Here is a 6,945-nt window from a genome sequence, read left to right on the forward strand (position 1 = left end):
CTACTTTTTCAAATTGCTGCCGTCTTGAAGCTAAAATTGCCAGTAGAAAGGTTCAGAAAGTTCATTGAGGGCTACAGGAAGCATTTGTCGGAGTTATCTTGGCCAAAAGCTCTGCAACCAAGTACCAGCTCCAGGGTGCTAATCATTTTGTATATTGTGCTAATGAAAATACAAAGAAATATTAACGGAGAGCAATGTAAAATACGCCAACCTTAGCCAAACAAAGAATGTGTGGTAAGTGCATGGAGGCCACCATCTTTATGGACCTCCTCTATTGTCACATCTATTTTCTATGCAAACTTGTTAAATGTTAACAAAAGATCAATGGACAAATTAATGGAAACCTAGCTATGGAGAGGGATGGAGGGGTAATGTATCTCCTGTTGTCCAGTACACTGTGTCTGGTTTGTTGAAATTATTCCAGTCTTTGTCCACTGGGTGACGCTGTTCTGCAGCTGGTTTCTGTACGGTGCTGTAGAAGACTATAGAAGACTGATGTAGGCTCTGCCTCAGAAGGGCTCTGTGATTCCGTCCTCTCTTCTGGTGAAGTGTACTCTTTGTCTCCTGGATGGACCTCTTCTCCTCCTGCTACTGCTGGTACTGCTGCTCCTGGTCTCCCTGCAGTGTCGTGGATTGATGTCACCTTCAGAGATGGAAGAGGGCTGTGGTTCTGGCCACTCACCTGCTGGAACATTCACTAGGTTGTCAGCTTCTAGAACAACAACCTGTTAGGAGTTGAGAAATCACAATGTAAATCATCACTTTTTTTATCCTGTGAAAACATAGATAAATAATTGAAAGAGAGGATATCTGTAGTAGTTGTTCTTCTTTAGTGGATGGAGGTGTTTGCCAGATATGATCCATCCTACAACAACTAACACACCAACGAAGAACACCCCAATAACACTGCCCACAATGGTACCAACTGGTGATGCTGAAGCTCCCCCCTCCTTCTCACCAATACCTGAGAGGTAACACACACACACACACACAGATAACTACTCACCTTGTCTTGTTACTTTGTACCTATCAGTTGATACGGTCAATTTTCCAACAATTGCTATGCAAGTTCCCCTGTGTTTTTCAGTCAGAATCTTTTACACAAAGGCTGTGTTTACACAGGCAGCCTAATTCTGATCTTTTGTTTCACTAATTGGTATTTTGACCAAGCAGATCAGCTCTGAAAATATCTGATGTGAAAAGATCTGATGTGATTGGTCAAATGACCAATTAGTGAAAAAAATATCAAAATTGGTCTGTCTGTCTAAACACAGCCTTTGTGTAGAGAGAGAGAGTAGTTCACTGGGTTATAATCCACCCACTAAAATGTAAAAACGAAAAAACTAACCAACAAACAATACAATTCAATACACAATACAAAGCAGATTCAATTGCTGTAGCTGCAGATAAGATCCATCATCATTACACCATATCATTGTTTAAAAAGCTGTTACAATAATACACAATTAAACCATGATTCAATTAAATATATATTTTTTAATAAAACGAGAAAAATCCTTCATGTACAATGTGTTATTTTGTGTGTGTGTGTTTGCAAGTGCATGCATGTGTGTGTGTGTTTTTGTTTGCATGCATGTGTGTGTGTGTATGTTTGTGCATGGCTGTGTGTGTGTGTGCATAATCCATGTCCCCAGGTTTCTCCTGCTCCTCCTCTGATGGTGTGTCCCTCCATCTCCCTCAAGGACCTGTAACATCTCACCACACAAAGTTATTTATCCCTGCATCTCCCTCAAGGACCTGTAACATATCACCACACAAAGTTATTTATCCCTCCATCTCCCTCAAGGACCTGTAACATATCACCACACAATGTTTTTTATTGGTATAATTTAAACAGGTAGAGTATACTTTGATATACTTTGGGCTCCCGAGTGGCGCAGCGGTCTAAGGCACTGCATCTCAGTGCTTGAGGCGTCACTGGAATCGAACCAGGGGTTCGTATCACAACCGGCCGTGATTGGGAGTCCCATAGGGCGGCGCACAATTGGCCCAGCGTCGTCCGGGTTTGGCCGGTGTAGGCCGTCATTGTAAATAAGTATTATTTTCATAAGTATAATACAGGTGCAGCATCTTAATTTGATCACTCTGCTGTTGCAGGAAATGTATATGCAAACTCGTAGTGTATTCAAGATCTAAAAGAGGCTTCTAAAGTTTGTAATTTCCACTAGAATTTCAGACTTGATTTTCCCTGACTACAAATGTATCAAGCCCTACAAAAATGTCCATTATTTATAATACATACAATACTTCAAATTTCCTTTTGCTGCAGGATTATTTTCCTTCTTTGAGAAACTGGTGAAATTAAGATCCTTCACCTGTATTAGTGTCAATAGCATATGGCTATTAGCCTTACCTGGGGCTGTGTGTGTCTTAACTTGAGAAAAGACTGAAACTGCCGCTGGTGGGGTTGCTGTTTCTGTAGGAGGACGAACATCAGCATAATATAATACTTATATCCAGAATAATATCCAGAATAATATATAGCTATTCAATATTGGGTCAAAGAGGAGTGAGGTTCTGATAGGGGGAATATGGAGGGAGGGATGTCTAGTCATACCTCTCTTCTTCTTGGCTTTGACCTTCTTTTGGAGGTCAACCTCAGCATAGGCCACATCAACAGGTCCAGCTGCTGCTGACAATGGACATTTCCAGTCAACAAATGAAGGAATTAGCTTAATGCATATTCTACCTCTTCATCACAAACTCAGAAATTTACGAATTAAGGTTTTAATGACTGCCAACCTGTAGAATGGGTCTTTTCTGTGGCTTCCCCTGTCTTCACCTCAGAGTAGACTGGATTTTCTTTTGGATAATCTCTCTTTACTGAGGAGGAGGAAGAGAAGCAGAGAACTTATAAATATATTTATATATATATATGTACACATTGTAACTCATCTTAGATCCACTGCTACATTTCTTTCTCAATATATGTCACAGTTGAGAGTATCCTTTCTTGTCCAACTTGTTCAGTTGAATCTGGACGTAAGTCACATGACTTGGTCCAGCAGCAGAAGCACCAGCAGCATCTGAGACATAATACACAAACAACTCCACTTAGTCAAACTCTACATGTCATATTAAATGAAGACAAGCAGGCTACTACACATTCATACTGAAAACATTACATTACACTACCATTATCATTGTTGTCTGACGGATTTATCGTATCGTAGATGTTAGCATCACCTGTTGGTCGAAAAAGAGAGAAATCTTAGTTTGGTTATTCCTCAGCTTGCCTATGAACATATAGTATGATAACATGTTGTAAACAAAGTGGATGTTGATGAGCCAGTGTATGAGGTTACAGAGAGAGGAGAGTGGTAGAGGTCTGGGCTGAGAGACTGACCATGCTGCTGATGTGTATACCCAGTATCAGGAGCCTGGCCCTGGGTAGATCCTTGGTCCTGTTGGGGGTCCTGGTTGGTGCTCTGGGGCTGAGGGGGCCTACAGGGAGAGAGATACTCAGCATAGGAAGCACAGAGAAGATGTTATACTGTACGTATCAATATAGTTGAGAGACAGGTGTACTCACCAGAATATTCTGTTGAACTAGAAACATTGTGTTATGTACTGAACTTTCTTCAAATATTTATATTATATTTAGACATTTCTCTCCTAAACATGTAATTGAATGTTTTGAATTAAATGAGAAATAGTAAAAGTATCACCTTTGCTGTTTTGATATCTCCACAGCAGGACCAGGAGAATGACCAGTAGAACAACAGCACCAACCAGACCCACAACCACTCCTACTAGGACTGATGTAGAGGATCCAGGAGCTATGACTGGAGAGACTGGAGAGAGAACAGCACAACACAATCAGACTCTGAGGTAGAAAATAAATAAAGTAGTTCAATTCCTGTATGTATCTGATTCTGATGACTTGGAGATCAGATATGTTAAGAGAGGGATGAAATGCTTTACTCTGTTCTCCTCACAAACAGTCAGGGAGAGCAGCAGATCAATAAGGAACGGCTCACTGTGACAGGTAAGGGTCTCAATCACAATCGTGCCCTGTTTTAAATGTGCACTCTGTAGGATTTATGCTAGATTTGCCTCTAGGGGCGCAAGTGAGACAAAATGCAATCATTGGACATAAGTGACCCTCCACACCCTGAAGTAAAAGTTTGGGAATTTCACATTTTGTACATTTCACTAGTTTGATAGCCTATTTATTATAGGCAAAACTGTACTTTCAAATCATTTCAAAGTGTTGCTAATTTTTATCTCTACATTATTCAAATTTCATTGGACGTTTTGTTTTTGTAAAATGTGTTATCTATTCACAAGACCTTCCTTTGTTTCTGTTCAAATGTCCAGAGCGTCTCGTTGAGCCTAGTGTTTGTAAGGTCTTCAGCGTTTTGAAGGACGGCCACTGTGTGATGGCTCTTCAGTGCTCCTCTACAGTGAAGAACACCAGCTTTTCTTGGGAGCCAGAGGCTTTGTTTGACGGCTCCTTCTGGAGGGGGAGTCCCAACGCCAACATATCTGTTGTCTGGTCGTCTTACAGCCCCAACAGAAATGTCACCTTCATCTGTATTGCCAGCAACGGCTCACTAACGCCTCTAGGGTTGTGAGGGAGACATGCCAAGGTACAGTCATTTCTAGGGCCAGGATTTATTTCTGTAACACATGACCTGACCAGGAAAAACTGGTGTATTCATGAACCTTTGGGCAGGGAATTCTTAGGCCAGCCAGCTATGCAGTAAGACAGGGAGGAATTATTGTAGATGCTGGTGAAGCTTGCGGTTGAATTTGTGAACAAAGTGAGGCATTATTTGTGTTCTTACCTTGTTACCACACTCTTTTGTTCTGTCCTATGTCCTCAGATGAACAGCCCAAGCCTGACGTGGTGGTGGAGGGGGAGACCCGCGTCCCTGGGATCATAATGTTGCTCTTAGGATTTCTGTTCGGATGTCTTTTAACATATATTTTCAGAGGTGAGTGGGAGTTAAAAATTACAAAAAAAATTCATTTCTATCAAATTTCACAGTGTCTTGTGTATCAATAAACACTCCCTTAATTTAAGTTCTAGCTGAAATGAAGACGTGTTACAACCTATATTTTGTTTGCTAGGTGCAAAATAGAAGATATCACTGACTGCCTTGTTTTATGTTTGTCATAGAGTCCTTCACATGCATTTACATTTACATTTTCGTCATTTAGCAGACGCTCTTATCCAGAGCGACTTACAAATTGGTGCATTCACCTTATGATAGCCAGTGGGACAACCACTTTACAATATATCACTTTTTTGGGGGGTGGGGTAGGGGGAGGGTAGAAGGATTACTTTTATCCTATCCCAGGTATTCCTTAAAGAGGTGGGGTTTCAAGTGTCTCCGGAAGGTGTTGAGTGACTCCGCTGTCCTGGCGTCGTGAGGGAGCTTGTTCCACCATTGGGGTGCCAGAGCAGCGAACAGTTTTGACTGGGGGTCACGCCAAGGTTCTTTGCACTCTGGGAGGAGGACACAACGGAGTTGTCAACCGTGATGGCGAGATCATGGAGTGGGCAGTCCTTCCCCGGGAGGAATAACAGCTCACTCTTGCCGAGGTTCAGCTTGAGGTGGTGATCTGTCATCCACACTGATATGTCTGCCAGACATGCAGAGATGCGATTCGCCACCTGGTTATCAATCAGGTTCAACAAGTAAGCAGCTTTACTTTAGAAACAACTTCCTCCTGTGCACAGACATCAAACAGCTCAACGTCCAGTTTTGATTTACGTTTGGTTGAGTTGTCAACTAATGTGAATTCAATGTGAAATCAACCCCAAAAAATCAATATGTCATTGGATTTAGGTCTAAGGTTGGTGAAAAAAATATGGAATGCCTTTACATTACAGATTTTTTTCTAATCCAATCACTTTTCCACGTTGCTTCAATCTCCTCACATTGATTGTTTTGGTTGAAATGACCTGGAAACAATGTTGATTCAACCAGTGTTTGACTGTTTGACCAGTGGGTATGTACATCAAATGTCTATACCAAGGTTTGTTGGTATTTTTTTGTGTTTTTACAGGCGTCAAAGTATCAACCAGGTCGGTACTACACTTTCGGGATTTAAAAAAAACTCCAGCCTACCTATAGAAAGGAGCTGAACATCGTAGTCGACAAAGTGCCTGAAGAAGAGCACCTGCCCTGACTGACATTTCTCCCTGGCTCCCCCACTCAAGCTACTGCCTATACATACTGCCTCAATGCCTTATCATCTGAAGCTGTTGAATCCAATCGCCCAAGAATCTGCCAGATCCTTTTGTTTTTGTGATAGTTTTTTTTAAAGTTCTTAAATTAAAGCGCTTTATAAAATATATATATTATTATTTGTATTATGTAATGAAGAGGATAATACACCTGAAATACAAAAATGTAATTTATGTTGTAATTCATGTTTTTCTATCACTTGAAGGTAGCCTTTCTCAAATACTGCACTTTTGTGACTGTGAATCATTATATGATCTATGCGTTATGATTTCTACAAATCATAATATTTATTAGGATGTTCTCTCCTTTTTCTCAATATGTAAAGACAGTATTATTGTTTTAAGGTCTATTCATTGTCTGATTTCACACAACAAGAAAATATAGTTTGAGCATATTTTGAATTGATGGGAATGTGGCCTATGTGATTTCTACAAAGCATGTCTGTGGAATGTAAAACTTTTTACTGTACAATACACATCTAAACTACAATACATACAAATACATTGTTTTCAACTCTTGTAGAGTCCCACAGAATCACCGGTAATCTTTAAGAATATAGTTTTGTATTGGTATTAGTTGTTATTACGCAAATATAAACAGTTAATGCAACAATAGAATGCAATAGAACCTAGGAAATAGTTATGTAACTCTGAATATCTTGAAAATAACAAGTTGTACCACATAATGATCATGAACAGATGAAGATTCTAGTTCTGAACAAGTA

This window comes from Coregonus lavaretus, assembly GCF_964263955.1.
Source record: "Coregonus lavaretus genome assembly, chromosome: 39".
Lineage (NCBI taxonomy): Eukaryota > Metazoa > Chordata > Actinopteri > Salmoniformes > Salmonidae > Coregonus > Coregonus lavaretus.